Consider the following 16,487-nt stretch of genomic DNA (forward strand, 5'->3'; position numbering starts at 1 on the left):
CTTATGGGCCAAATATCAGTTCAGAGTACCCACCCTTTTTGGAGTCCCTGGGACGAGTGCTAGATAGTGCTCCATCAGGGGACTCCATTGTCCTGCTGGGGGACTTCAATGCTCACGTGGGCAATGACAGCTTGACCTGGAGGGGTGTGATTGGGAGGAACGGCCCACCTAATCTGAACTCGAGCGGTGTTTTGTTATTGGACTTCTGTGCAAGCCGCAGTTTGGCCATAACGAACACCATGTTCGAACATAAGGATGCCCACCGGTACACTTGGTACCAGGGCAGCCTAGGTCACAGGTCGATGATAGATTTTGTAGTCGTATCATCTGACCTGCGGCCGTATGTTTTGGACACCCGAGTGAAGAGAGGGGCGGAGCTGTCAACTGATCACCACCTGGTGGTGAGTTGGATCAGATGGCAAGGGAACATGCCGCGTAGACCTGGCAGACCCAAACGCATAGTGAGGGTCTGCTGGGAACGCCTGGCAGAAGAACCTGTCAAGACGGTCTTCAACTCCCACCTCCGGCAGAGCTTTGACCACGTCCCGAGAGCAGTGGGGGACATTGAGTCCGAGTGGGCCTTGTTCCACTCTGCGATTGTCGAGGCGGCTGTTGCTAGCTGTGGCCGTAAGGTGGCTGGTGCCAGTCGTGGTGGCAACCCCCGTACCCGCTGGTGGACACCAGAGGTTCGGGGAGCCGTCAGGCTGAAGAAGGAGGCCTACAGGGCGTGGCTGGTCTGTGGGTCTCCGGAGGCAGCAGACAGGTACCGGATAGCCAAGCGGGGTGCAGCAGTGGCAGTTGCCGAGGCAAAATCTCGGGCGTGGGAGGAGTTTGGTGAGGCCATGGAGAAAGACTATCGATCGGCTCCAAAGAGGTTCTGGCAAACTGTCCGGCGCCTCAGGAGAGGAAGGCAGCAACTCGCTCACACTGTTTACAGTGGGGATGGGGAGCTGCTGACGTCAACTGAGGCTATAGTCGGACGGTGGAAGGAATACTTTGAGGAGCTCCTCAATCCCACCAATGCGCATTCCGAGGAGGAACCAGAGCTGGGAGGCCTGGGGATGGACTGTCCGATCTCGGGGGCAGAAGTTGCTGAGGTAGTCAAACAACTACACAGCGGCGGAGCCCCGGGGGCGGATGAGGTTCGTCCTGGGTATCTCAAGGCTATGGATGTTGTAGGGCTGTCATGGTTGACACGTCTCTACAACATTGCGTGGTCATCGGGGGCAGTTCCTAGGGAGTGGCAGACCGGGGTGGTGGTCCCCATCTTTAAGAAGGGTGACCTGAGGGTGTGTTCCAACTATAGGGGGATCACACTCCTCAGCCTCCCTGGAAAGGTCTACGCCAAGGTACTGGAGAGGAGGGTCCGATCGATAGTTGAATCTCAGATAGAGGAGGAGCAATGTGGTTTTCGTCCTGGCCGTGGAACTGTGGACCAGCTCTATACCCTTGCAAGGGTGATGGAGGGGGCATGGGAGTTTGCCCAACCAATCCACATGTGTTTTGTGGATTTGGAGAAGGCTTATGACCGTGTCCCCAGGGGCACCCTGTGGGGGACGCTCCAGGAGTATGGGGTGGGTGGCTTTCTGTTAAGGGCCATTCAGTCCCTTTACCAGAGGAGCGTGAGTTTGGTCCGCATAGCCGGTAGTAAGTCGGACCTGTTCCCAGTGAGGGTTGGACTCCGCCAGGGCTGCCCTTTGTCACCGGTTCTGTTCATCACTTTTATGGACAGAATTTCTAGACGCAGCCGTGGTGTGGAGTGTGTCGAGTTTGGTGGCAGGAGAATCTCGTCTCTGCTATTTGCGGATGATGTGGTCCTCCTAGCTTCATCCAGCTCTGACCTTCAGCTCTTGCTGGGTAGGTTCGCGGCCGAATGTGAAGCGGCTGGGATGAGGATCAGCACCTCCAAATCTGAGACCATGGTTCTCGACCGGAAAAGGGTGGCTTGCCACCTCCGGGTCGGGGGAGAGGTCCTACCTCAAGTGGAGGAGTTTAAGTATCTCGGGGTCTTGTTCACGAGTGAGGGTAGGAGGGATCGGGAGATCGACAGGCGGATTGGTTCGGCGTCTGCAGTGATGCGGACGCTGAGCCGATCTGTCGTGGGGAAGAGGGAGCTGAGCCAGAAAGCCAGGCTCTCGATTTACCGGTCGATCTACGTCCCAATCCTCACCTATGGTCATGAGCTTTGGGTAATGACCGAAAGAACGAGATCGCGGATACAAGCGGCCGAAATGAGTTTCCTCCGTAGGGTGGCCGGGCTCAGCCTTAGAGATAGGGTGAGGAGCTCGGACATTCGGGAGGGACTCGGAGTAGAACCGCTGCTCCTCCGGATCGAAAGGAGCCAGTTGAGGTGGTTTGGGCATCTGGTCAGGATGCCTCCTGGACGCCTCCCCGGGGAGGTGTTTCGGGCATGTCCTGCCGGCAGAAGGCCCCCGGGTCGACCCAGGACACGTTGGAGAGGTTACATCTCCAATCTGGTCCGGGAACGCCTTGGGGTCCTGCCGGAGGAGCTGGTGGACAAGGCCGGGGAGAGGACGGCCTGGAGCTCCCTAGTTGGGATGCTGCCCCCGCGACCCGGACCCGGATAAGCGGAGGAAGACGAGACGAGACGAGACGAGACGAGATCAGTCATTAAACGTCGTCAAGGGCAAACATGGATTTAAATTTTAAAAACACAACAAAAAACTATTTACTGACTTTTCCTTAATACTTTAGTTAGAGTTAAAATAGCAGGTTGTGTCACACTTAAACCTCTGAGGTATGAATCAGTAACCAGTGGTTCCTGCTGAATGAATCTTTTTACCACAAACAAGCACAGCGGAGCTAAAAACAACCCAAACAGCATGTATATTTACCAAAAAAATACATGCTGATGTGTTGCTCCCACCAACTGTTCAAAAACAAAAACTAGGTCTACATATCATAGACGCCCAAAACACTGGAGCTCTTTGATCCGGTGATGTATTTTTAGGCTGAGCTGCTAGATTCTTGTTGAAGATGAATATCCAAACCCTTTGAAGAGAAGCAGACAACAAGATGTAAAAGAAAACAGTCTAACAGCACCTTTCCTTAAACCCTTTCTGTTTAGAAAATCATAGACATTTTTCAGACAGCATCACTGCAGCACTGTCGTTGTGGTTTTGTTGAACTCCTTCTGGAAAACCAAAGCCATAAATATCTACATGATGCATTTGTGGCTAACAACACGAGCAATGACAGCACCACCTAGCAACAAAAGGCAGGTTTGTACTGTAACACACTTGTCTAAGCCAAAGTGATCAAACTCCACTCATCAGCACTCAATGAATGTCACCAACTCCCAGCAGAAGAGGAGACAAAAGAAAAGCAGTGGCTAACCATAGCATTAGTTTTCTCAGAGAGAAGCAGAAAGGCCAAGATGAAACAATCCTGCTTCCCTCCAAGTTGGGTCACTAACAAGAACCAAGGAATCGCTAAGAAAATGCCTCCTCCTCGTCTCGGTGCGTATCTAATCAAAGAAACTCGAGGAAGAGACGAGACACGCATGAAGAGAATCTGTCTCTCATTAGAGGAGTTCATGCTCCCATCATTTCTTCCAAATGAGGCAATTTCTGTGTTTCAAAGCCGAACTGGAATATCCAGATCTGCAATTTTTCTACATGTTAGAGGCCACAGCCGTGGTGATAACACTCCGTTTTATTCATAAAGCTCCAAATAACAAGGTGTCATCTATCGTTAAGCCCTGAATGAGAAGAAAAGAAAAATACAGGTACATTTAGAGACTTGGGGAACAAAATCCACAGTATGGACAAAACTGCTATCCTGTGGTCCGCTTTAGCTTGCAATTTCTAACATGATTGCCTTGCCTACTCTAGGGGCATAAATTAAGTTACCAGCAGAGAAGGAAATAAATTATGTCCAAAATATCAATTATAATTCCCTCTGTGCTGCAGTTTTTTTTTTTTTTTGCTGAACTGATGATTTCGCACCTATAGTGCACGCGCGTGCACACATACACATACATACATACATACATACATACATACACACACACACACACACACACACACACACACACACACACACACACACACACACACACACACACACATGTACACACTGCTGAGCATTTTTCCAGCAGGTTTTTCTTTTACCATTTTTTCCAAATTATTAAGGAGAAAACCCAAAGAGTGAAATTAATCAAAACATCCCAGAGGATGACACCTTTATTCTCTAAACAGGAAATAACTCCACATTTCTAGAGCTGATAAGAGTCAGAATGCAACACCCAGAGGTGTTTGGATTGATTGTGGATCCACACACACATACAGATCTTCTACGGCTCAACAGCAAACCTTTGACTGCTATTTCAGAGATGAACACATTCTTGAGCATTTAGGAGTTTTATAATTAACTCCAGCTGCTATCAAGAACACAACACTTTACACTCCTCAAAATCTACACTTCTGTTTGACAAAGCATTGTTAAGGCAAATTATTCTCTAATTTAATGGGTTATTTAGCCATTTTAAATGCCTCAATCAGTCCTCTGTTGATTTAATCAATGATCCTCCACATTGAGAAGTCTGGCTTTTAGCCCCCCGGAGAATCCGGGTCTGCTTAAAGATTTCAGCTTTTGGATTAACTGAGAAAAATCAACGGCTGACACAAGTTGGAGTATTCACATGTTTCAGAATGACAAGTTTCTTTATTTTCTTTTGCTCAAATTCTTACACCTTCATTCGATGTAAACAGTTTTTAACTAACTAATCTTTTTGACTCTTTCTCTAAAATACATGAATGGAAAATATCAAACCAATCACTCACTGAAAAAGCCAAATAAAAGCGAGGTGTGTAGATTTAGTATGATTTAATCCAAATTTAGACAACACCTTTGTAACAACATTCCACAGAGCTTAATACAAAACAGTGGGGCCACTTAGTTTGGCTTTTAAGACAGATAGACTTGATCAGCCTAATTTCTACACACAGTTCAGTAAAATAGGGTCTTTAATGAAAAAGCCCCAATCTGTCATTTTAAGACTTTATAGGCCAGAAGAAAGCGTTTCACTTGATCCAACATGTCAGCTGGACGGACGGACGGACGGACGGACGGACGGACGGACGGACAGACAGACAGACAGACAGACAGACAGACAGACATAGATGATAGATAGATAGATAGATAGACTTTCATTACCAGACACAATGGTCCAAAAATAAAAAATAATAAAAGAGATAATACAATACAATAAAATTCTCATCCAACATTTAGGTATTCGTTTTTTGTTTAGTTAGGCACCAAAAACACTGAGATAGGTTTAGGGTATTTTTAGAGCAGCCCAAAAAGAATCACAACAAATTGTAGTTTCAGACATAGAGAAACGCTTTGTAGATGCACCCCCTCTTGAAGTTTCAGCATTGCATGTTTTGCAAAAAGCTATCTGTTGTTCTTTCTATGAGAAAGTGAAATAAGTCCACACCGAAGACATGCTGGCTATTATGTCGTTTCTTGAGTACTGGCTGCACTGCAGATTCAGTTCTTTAAGCCGAAAACCAAAAATGCATTTTTGGGTTATCAGAATGAAAATTTTTGGTGGCCACATATGCGCTGCACCCCTATTAAAAATCCTGTCCATAATGGTTATAAACAAAATTGATGACAAAGGGCAGCCTTGGCGGAGACCGGGTCTCACCAGAAAAGAGCCAACTTACCCGCAACGCGGACCAAGCTCTGGCATCATACAGGCTCACTAAACTTAATCACCACCTACTGGTGTGGCATGGTTATATCAGTGACTGTTTGCATGGAGAGCTGTTTGTTTCATACAATGAAGAAAAAATGTTTTTATGTAACTTTAGAACTCTAATTGTAGTCCAAATCTCAAAGCTTTTGATAGAGACGGTAGTGTTATTACCCCCTCCTAGGGCAAGCCTCTGTCACCCTGGTAACCAAACAGGCATGTTTCACTAGCAGACGTGAAACGAGCATGACCTTTTTACAGTAAATAAAAAAAGAAGCCTGTTGCTTTCCATGAATTTAACACATTATGTTAACTCTGTGTACCTCAGTGATAAAAAGGCATACCTATTCCACAGATTCTTACGGGATCAGTCTCTGAAATGCAATCTTCTCATCTAAAAGTCATTTGGGCAAAGAGGACAGATGGAGGATACATTTAAAACAAATAAAATGGGTGAAAACAGTCTGTTTACAATTTCCTATTGTGGTGAAGCTTTGGTGATGTTTAAGCATTAATTCATCTTGATAATTGCTTTGGTTATGGTTTGCAAGTAAAAATAATAGCACCTAACTTAGACCAGCCAACAACTGTTTTCATGTTTCAAACGGAACAAAGGATTCGCTTTTGCCACATAGACACGTGTTTGAGTTTCATGTTGAGATAATTTGGTGTGAAATGAATCAGAACAATGAAAACAACCTGTTGTGGTTTACATCTGACCTGTTCGGCAGCGACACGCTCAATTTACAGAGTCGATTTAGATTTAAAGATGCGAGGAATCATGTTTTATTCAGACTGTGCAGTGAAAGACTGAAGGCAGTTTTATGTCAGGTTGGTTTTGTGCGAAATCCGCTTTTCTGCTCCGGAATCTCTTTGTTTAGACCTTGGGCCTGTCAGTGAGCATGAAAAGAAGGGACTGCGTTGGCTCAAACTGTGGAAAACAAGGTCTTGTCACTGCCCCCACCGACACAGAGAGATAAGCACTAGGAGACTAAAACTTTTGGTCTGGACATCTACAGAAAAGGAGGATAACATTGTGATCTCATAATGGAAAATGTACGCAAAGCGATGAGCACAGATGTGTCAGGAGAGAGAGGTAGAAGGGGAGAAGCAAAAGAAGAGTCAGTGGTGTGATAAGAGAAGGCTTTGAGGGTGAGTCTTTCATCTGCGCTGAGCCGGGATGACAACCAAGAACTTTAATAAAAACGTAGCAGGCACCTCAAGCCTCATGCAAAAGTCCTACTACAAATCTCAACAACTACTATGAGGAATGTTTTGCTAAAACTGGTACATTTCAGCTTAAAAATATTTACATATAGCCAAGAATCAACACATTCGGTGTTCAAATCAGTTTCAGAATGAATTAAATGCCAAATGGCGATCAAAGGAAAATAAGTGTTTTCCCCAACCAAACAACAGGCATTACACAGATTAACTGTCTTTGCTGAAACATACTATTACCACATAAGTCTCCGTCAAAGAGGGACCAGATGTCAGATAATAGGCTGTGCACTGAGAGGTAGATGCTGGCCTGGAGCTACACAAGTAGGAACAGCTTCTTCTACATAAACCTCCTCATTTTATGGACAGCTTGTCATCTGGGTGGGCACCCTAACACCCCCCACCCCCCCACCCCACCCACACACACACACATGTAGGATTTACGTTATAGAATTAGAAGATGTATCTGAATTTGAGAAGAATTCAGCATTGATCTGAAGCGTAAGACTGAAGAACAGTGAGGGGGGTAGCAGGATTTGGGTAGATGAGTTTTGCACAAAAGAATCACATATGAGCTCAGAAAAATGCTTCTTATTGTCTTCAAAGGAGCAGCTAAGTCCATCTCATTAAACACTACTGGGAATGTTTACTGGCTTATGCTGAGTGGATGGGATTTGCCTATGAGCAGCAGGAAGATGTAAGCGTTGTAGATGACACGCTTGCCTGTTTCAGCCTGACATCCAAAAAAACACATTTATTTAAACTTTGTCATTAAATAAAATCATACATAAAAAGGAGTAGCTGAGAGAGAACTAGAGAGGAAAAGTAGCTGCAGGGGGGAAAGCCAGTTGTTTACCTTATCTACTCGAACCTTTGTTTTTTCTGCCCAGCTTTGACATCACATTCACGGTTCCTCTGATGATCCGGTTCCGCCGCAGCGCGCCGTCAGGTCCGTGCGGCTGCTCGGTGCGTCCAAATCACCCGAGCACGTTTGCAGTTGCCCCGAAAACAGCGAGTGGACTCTAGAAATAACCGCACCGATATCAAAGCGAGCACATTTAGCCCGAAACGCAGGAAGAAGTCACGGTGGCGACCCCCCCCGGGTGCTCTCGCGCAAACGCGCGGCTCTGCAGCAGGTAGCTGTGCCCGGAATCGGACAGAGACCCACGGCGGCTTCTGCTGGAGGTGCCAATGACCGGGGCCCTTCACCGGGTTTCAGCCGTGGATGAGATCCGTGCCCACTGCCACGCAGCGCCGCAACATGGAGCTCTCCCACGGTTGCCACTCTGGGTCAAACCAAATAACAGCACTTCCGGCTCTAACTTTCAAAATAAAATTAAAAACTGTGTAGCACTTTACCTGATGTGGCTTGCAAAACATCGTGTCTGAAAATAATCACCATAAATGTAATATATATATATTTTTATTTATAGATTCAAATCAAACCAGTAAAAACGCAAACGGACATGTTAGAGCAGGAAGTGGTTGTTCCCGTGGCTGCGCACTCAACAGAAACTTTAAACTTGAAAACAATGTATAAAATCTAATGAAATCAAATAACTTACTATTTTTAAACTAAAATATAATATGCAGTACCATTTTAATTGAGACAGACAAAAAAAATATCACGACATATCATGGAAAGATAGGTGCTATGCTCCACATTGACCAGTGCTTCCCAACATGGAGAATGCTACCCCTAGTGGTTTGTGAGTGCTTTTTAAGTTGCATTGTTTAGAATAGAATCATGACACAACATAGAAAATATTTGAAAGGTTTTGTATTTTTATTAGTTTTAAACGGTCAATGTACATTCTATACATTTTTTTCTGCTTCATTTCATGTGAGAACGTTCTAAACCATTATTTTGACTTGTAGAAACAGAAGAAAATAATGTATCGGGGTACAGATTTTAGGCCACATGGCCCATTCCTGCCCAGATGAATAATAAACTCAACTTTTATCAGTCAAAAGAGCAAAAAGGCTTGAATAACAACATGAAGGAAAACTAGAGCAGCTGCATGTTGCTCTGCTACTGAGAGAGGGCATGAAGCCTTATTCAACACTGAATGCAGAATGAATGTGGTCCAGTTTCACATAAATCAGAATCATTGAGTCCAATCAGAGCATTTACACCAGCTGTGATGCAGATCTGGAAGCAGAGCACCAGATAGTTTATTCAGTCTATTTTTTTCTAGACTCCACATCCATATGTTGGATGAGAATTTTATTTTATTGTATTTAATTGTATTATCTCTTTTGTTATTTTTTATTTTGAACCATTGTGTCTGTTAATGAAAGTATCATCTATCTATCTATCTATCTATCTATCTATCTATCTATCTATCTATCTATCTATCTATCTATCTATCTATCATCTATCTATCTATCTATCTATCTATCTATCTATCTATCTATCTATCTATCTATCTATCTATCTATCTATATCTATATCTCTATCTATCTATCTATCTATCTATCTATTATCTATCTGTCTATCTGTCTGTCTGTCTGTCTGTCTGTCTGTCTGTCTGTCTGTCTGTCTGTCTATCTATCTATCTATCTATCTATCTATCTATCTATCTATCTATCTATCTGTCTGTCTGTCTATCTATCTATCTATCTATCTATCTATCTATTATCTATCTATCTATCTATCTATCTATCTATCTATCTATCTATCTATCTATCTGTCTGTCTGTCTGTCTGTCTGTCTATCTATCTATCTATCTATCTATCTATCTATCTATCATCTATCTATCTATCTATCTATCTATTATCTATCTATCTATCTATCTGTCTGTCTGTCTGTCTGTCTGTCTGTCTATCTATCTATCTATCTATCTATCTATCTATATCTATCTATCTATCTATCTATCTATCTATCTATCTATCTATCTATCTATCTATCTATCTATCTATCTATCTGTCTGTCTGTCTGTCTGTCTGTCTGTCTGTCTATCTATCTATCTATCTATCTATCTATCTATCTATCTATATCTATCTATCTATCTATCTATCTATCTATCTATCTATCTATCTATCTATTATCTATCTATCTATCTGTCTGTCTGTCTGTCTGTCTGTCTGTCTGTCTGTCTGTCTATCTATCTATCTATCTATCTATCTATCTATCTATCTATATCTATCTATCTATCTATCTATCTATCTATCTATCTATCTATCTATCTATCTATCTATCTATCTATCTGTCTGTCTGTCTATCTATCTATCTATCTATTATCTATCTATCTATCTATCTATCTATCTATCTATCTATCTATCTATCTATATCTATCTATCTATCTATATCTATCTATCTATCTATCTATCTATCTATCTATCTATCTATCTATCTATCTATCTATCTATCTATCTATCTATCATCTATCTATCTATCTATCTATTATCTATCTATCTATCTATCTATCTGTCTGTCTGTCTGTCTGTCTGTCTGTCTATCTATCTATCTATCTATCTATCTATCTATCTATCTATCTATCTATCTGTCTGTCTGTCTGTCTGTTAAGTTCCGGTTCCGGTTGAGTGAACGCTGGCGCGTCTCGCTGCCGCTGCTCGCTGGCAAACAAACTTTTTGTATTTTTTTTTCTTCTTTTTCACCCTGGTCACATCCCTGTGTCGGTGAAAACTCATTTTCACCTACCTGCTCAGCTTGCGTTCTGGTTGCACATCACCACCTCCCTGCTCCACTCCATAATGTGGTCCAGCAGGATTTCTGTGTGCCTCGCACTGGCCTGGATCATCCTGTCGCTCATTCTTCTGTCCGTGGATGGCCTTCTCCAGTACTCGGCGGCGGAGCTCTTCAACCTCCGCTTTCGCTACTCCGGATCTCCACCACCAGCTCTGTGCCTCTTCCCCGACATCACCTTCCAGCCTCGCCGTCGGTATATCCATCGGGGGTCCCGGCGGAACCTCCATCTCGACGGCTCCAAAGGAATACCCTCCTTCTGGTCCACGACTAGCCGGCGGCTACCCAGGAATACCTGCCGAGCTGCCGACTCCAGCGTGTTAGCCCGGCTGGCTAGTCGGACTAATGCTCCTGTCGCCAGGGACTTCCGCACTGCTAATTTTGGTCTTCTCAACATTCGCTCCCTCTCTGGTAAAGGACATCTCCTCCAAGATACCATCAGTGACCATAAGCTAGACTTTCTTTGTCTGAACGAAACATGGCAACAACCCAGCGATTTCTCACAACTCAATGACTGTACTCCTCCCGGATTTGTTTACCTCTCCAAACCCCGTGGGTCGGGCCGCGGCGGTGGTCTCGCGATACTGTATCGCGAGACTTGGAAGGTCCTTCCCGTAAACCTTCCTCCTCTCACCACTCTGGAATGCCTCGCCTGTCAACTCTCCGGCCCGACCCCCACAATAATTGTCACTGTTTATCGTCCCCCCAAGTTCAGCCCTGAGTTTTTAAATGAACTCTCTGCTCTTTTATCCCATCTGTCCGCCCTTTCCCCAAATGTAATTTTACTTGGTGATTTTAATATTCATATGGACAATATGGCCCTCCCCCTCAGCAAAGACTTCTCCTCATCTTTGGACAGCCTCAGTTTTCATCAATATGCCAATTTTCCCACTCACATTAAAGGTCACACCCTGGATTTAATCTGCTGCTCCGGCCTGACCCCCTCCAACTGTACAGCTGACCCGCTCCCTTTCACGGACCACTTCCTCATCTCCTTTTCTGTTCCCCTCCGTCTCTCCATCATCAAGTCACCACGTATCATTTCTTTTCGTAATATTAAGGACATTGATCTAGCCTCCCTGTCCTCCAGTTTTGCCACCTTGACCCCTAACTTGTCCTCTACTCCCGATGATCTTGTCATTCAGTACAATAACGGTCTGGTTTCTATCCTTAATTCATTTGCTCCCATCAAATCCCGCTCTGTATATTTTACTCGGTCTGCTCCATGGTTCACCCCTGCCCTTCGCTCCTTGAAAGCTACCAACCGGAGGCTTGAAAGACTCTACAAGAAAACCGGTCTCACCATCCATAAAGACTTATATTCTGCTCAGATTTCTCTCTACAAGGACTCCATCTCCCATGCCAAATCTCAGTATTACTCCGGTCTCATCTCGTCCAACTCCAGCAACACTAAAACATTATTTTCCATCATGAACAGCATTTTTCAGCCTCCCGACTCCTTACCCATCCATCTTTACTCTTCAGAAACCTGTAACTCTCTCCTTCAGTTTTTTAATGAGAAGGTCAATAGAATCCATCTCTCTTTACCTCATTCCTCCCCTCCCTCTCCTGATTTATTTGAACCCACCATTCCGTTCTCCTCCTTTGAACTTCCCCATCCCTCAGAAATATTAGATTACATCACCAAATCCAAACCTTCCACCTGTCAACTGGACCCTATTCCAACTGTTTTAGTTAAATCCTGCCTTTCTTCTCTGCTCCCTTTTATAACAGCCATTATTCATTCCTCACTATCCTCTGGTACGGTCCCATCCCTATTCAAATCCGCTTCAGTCAGCCCTATTCTAAAAAAACCTGGTTTAGATCCCAATGATTTCAATAACCTCCGTCCCATTTCCCATCTTCCCTTCATTTCCAAAGTCCTTGAGAAAACTGTTGCATCTCAGCTCCATTCACATCTCACCCGCAATAACCTTTATGAACAGTTTCAGTCTGGCTTCCGTCCCCACCACAGCACAGAAACAGCTCTCATCAAGATCACTAACGACCTACTCATTGCTGCTGATTCTGGTTTAATCTCTATTCTTATTCTCCTCGATCTGAGTGCGGCCTTTGACACCATTTCTCATCCCATCCTCCTTAATAGACTCTATTCCTTAGGCATCACTCACACCCCCCTCCGCTGGTTTCAATCTTACCTTACTGGCCGCACTCAGTTCATCCAGTTAAAATCCTTTACCTCAGAACCCTCCCCAGTCAAGTCAGGTGTGCCCCAGGGCTCTGTCCTGGGGCCCCTCCTCTTCATAGTATATCTCCTCCCTATCGGCAAAATCTTCCGCAAATTCAATATCCAGTTTCACTGCTTTGCAGATGACACCCAGCTCTACATTTCCAGTAAGCCCAACTCAACTCTCCCACCATCCTCCCTTACACTCTGCCTCTCTGAAATCAAATCATGGTTCACCTCTAATTTCCTCAAACTCAACGGCAATAAAACTGAACTTCTTCTAGTTGGCACTAACTCCACCCTCTCAACATCTGACAGCTTTTCTTTAACTATTGACAGTGCCACAGTCTCCCCCTCACCTCATGTCAAGAGTCTGGGTGTCATTCTCGACAGCTCCCTTTCTTTTCAGGCTCACATTAATAACTTAATTCGGTCAGCATACTTCCATCTACGTTCCATAAACCGTCTTCGTCCCTCACTGACCCCTCACACTGCCGCCATTCTCGTCCACAGCCTCGTCACCTCCCGTCTCGACTATTGCAATTCACTTCTTTATGGTCTCCCCAACAAACTCCTTCATAAACTGCAACTGGTCCAGAATTCAGCAGCCCGTATTATCACCAGAACCCCTTCCTTTCACCACATCACGCCGGTTCTCCAGCAGCTCCACTGGCTCCCAGTTAAATTCAGGCCCATCTTCAAAATTCTCCTCCATACATTCAAAGCAATCCACAACCTCTCTCCTCCATATATCTCAGACCTTATAAGTATTCACACCCCGTCCCGTTCACTCAGATCTTCTTCTTCCATCCATCTTGCGGTTCCTTCTGCCCGTCTCGCTACCATGGGGAGCAGAGCTTTCAGCCGCTCTGCTCCTCGACTCTGGAACTCACTTCCCCCAGACATCAGGAACATCGACAGTTTTACCCTTTTCCAATCAAAACTCAAAACACATATGTTTAAATCTGCCTACAACCTCTGATTTTATTGAAATGTTTCTCTCTGTTTTTTCTTCTTTGGGTTTTATTATTGTTTTATTGTATTTTATTACGTGTTTTGTGTAAAGTGACCTTGGGTGTCCTGAAAGGCGCTTTGAAATAAAATGTATTATTATTATTATTATTATTAAGCATAATGTGTAAGCTGACATGTTGGATCAAATGAAACGTTTTCTTCTGGCCAATAAAGTCTTAAAATGACAGATTGTGTCTTTTTCATTAAATAGCCTATTTTACTGAACTGTTTCGTAGAAATTAGGCTGATCAAGTCTTTATCTGACTTTAGAGCCAGATACAGAGACAGATGTGGGAGAAAAAGGAAGAGACAAAAGGAAGATGGGGGGGGGGGGGTCTACAAAAATAAACAATCAATGATGAACAAGAGTCTGCTTCTAGACCTGCAGAATGAGAAAAACAAAAAAAGGGGGACACACAACAATACAAGAGCAAGGTATCACTGTGTCAACCTGTTGAGGAAAAGTAAAATCAACATTGTTTTGCTGAACAATCACACAACAATATATCACAGTGCATTTAGTGCCAGCCTCAGCCTTAAGACATGTGTTGAAAATGCCCAAGTCCATACTTATGAGAGCACCATGTGAGCACCTGTGTGCGTTCACGTGCTTGTATATGTAAGGTTCCTCTATAGGAGCGTCCAATAGAGAGTGTGGGGGGCCACAGATCTGCCCCCAAAGATGTGTAGGAGATGGAGGGAGCTCCAAGCCCCAGAGATCCAGGAGCTGCCTCAGAGCGCAGGGGCCCCAGGGAGACTGTAAAACACCTGCTGCCTACAGTAAAACATGCAGTTGTTCCATCATGCTTTGGGGCTGTGTGGCCAGTGAAGGGACTGGGAATCTTGTTAATCATCAAATTGCAAGTTGAGGTGCTGAGCAACAATGGTGAAAATCTCTACAGTGGGATGTGAAAGTTTGGGCAGCATTAATCTTCATGATTTTCCTGTATAAATTGTTGAAAGATCCAGCCCTGGTGCAGCTTCAGCTTTGTCACTGATTCCTGGACATTGGTCTCCAGAATCATGCTGATGTTGAGTGAAATGCGTCCCTCAACCCTTTGCCTGCCTGCTCAACCAATTGGTAGGGCATATCTGAAGTCACTACATCTCATTGAAGCCTTAAATGAACTTGACAAGAAAAAAAAATTCTAAAACAAGAAATTCTAAAAAACATGGATTTGTTTGAAGAAAAGGCATAACATTATTACATAGCATTATTATTAGCTTGATATTATTATAATTAGTACATTATTAATATTATTACTTGACATTAAACTAAAATCCTTATTGCCCCAGCAAAGGTGGAGTGTTTTCATTGTGAGGATGTTAAAGGGCTAAAAGCCTCTAAGACTGCTGCTCTTTTATTTGTTGGTAAAAGATGAATTATTGGTGTCTAGAATAAAAAGAAAAAATGATCTAAGCAACAGATAGGAAATGTTGAGGCTCTTCATTAGCTGGGAGCTTCTCCTTACTGATTAACCTTCTTAAGTAATCAGCGTCCCATGCCTGAGTATTGACATCTCTTTATGTATGGTTTGTGAGTATCACATTAGTGGGAATTTTTCTGCCTTTCTTGGGAGAATTTCTGTGTGTGTGCAGACACAACCCATAAGTAAACATTCAGTGGGTGGTGGGAGGCAGGTCTTATGAATTATTCATAATGAAAGAAGGCACTAATACCAAAATCATTCATAATTATTCAAGAAATGCAAGGTCGATGTCAATCAAACTTCCATTCTTCTCCCTGCAGATTGACATTTAAAATGATAAACGGAGAAGGCGTTGGTGGGTGCCATGGAATATCTTGGCCCCTTGTTCAATCATTCACAAAATATTGCAGACCTGTTAGCCAGAATAAGGATCAATGACACCAAATAGTGGAAGGAACCACAACAAATAAGCTGCTACATTTTGTTATAATTTAGTTTATCTTAATCCTTTGCATGATTATAATGCTTCATAATTAACCCAAACCACACGGCTTGCGTAAATTGGCAATTTCAAGTGAGAACGGAAACATGAATGCTCTGGGAATCTGCTAAATTTGTGGTTAAATTTTAATTACTTAGTGGCATTAGTGCTGATTCATGTGATTATGAAATAAATGATTGTGTTTTTATCTGGCATTAGCTGTGATCTGCATACTCTCTTACCCTGTGATTAAATCTTAACCAATATTTGATGTGAAGTGAAGAGGCACGTTTACAATGTGAACTTTTGTTCACATTGTTTTAAAACAGTTTTCAAGAATTTCATTTTCACGTTTTACCTTTTAGTTAAACCTACACTGCTTTTTGTTATATTAAGATGTTTTTAAACAGCTTCTTTTAAATAGTTGATGTTTAATCTCTTTTGACATTTATGACAGTCAAGGCATAACTGTAGGACAATGTCCCAGCATGCAAAAACAAGGCAGCTATATTAAATATTTGTCCTTTTAAGGTTCCTTTTTTTGGGAAAGTGAAACACCTCAGCAAGACCCATGGAGACTGGCTTTGTGTGCAGGTTTTCAGACAAGCTGTGAGCATGCGTGTGTCAGCAGCATTGATGGATGAAGTGGTCACAGATAGAGGAGAGTATAAGCTCCCACACACACCTCAGGAAACACACACGCTTCCCCCAGGCTTTGAATC

The 16,487-nt window shown here is 43.5% G+C and overlaps 1 protein-coding gene across 7 annotated transcripts in view; it reads right to left on the bottom strand.

Annotated features, from left to right (window-relative positions):
• The window catches only part of tanc2b (tetratricopeptide repeat, ankyrin repeat and coiled-coil containing 2b), a 245,556-nt gene extending 237,303 nt beyond the window's left edge, over positions 1 to 8,253 (bottom strand). For all 7 annotated transcript variants that reach the window (XM_070545727.1, XM_070545731.1, XM_070545732.1 and 4 more), the window contains exon 1: positions 7,800 to 8,253. The gene's annotated coding sequence lies outside the window, so the exon portion shown is untranslated. The remainder of the gene's footprint in view (positions 1 to 7,799) is intronic.
• Between the last annotated feature and the right edge of the window lie 8,234 nt (positions 8,254 to 16,487).

Source organism: Nothobranchius furzeri, chromosome 16 (genome assembly GCF_043380555.1).
Source record: "Nothobranchius furzeri strain GRZ-AD chromosome 16, NfurGRZ-RIMD1, whole genome shotgun sequence".
Lineage (NCBI taxonomy): Eukaryota > Metazoa > Chordata > Actinopteri > Cyprinodontiformes > Nothobranchiidae > Nothobranchius > Nothobranchius furzeri.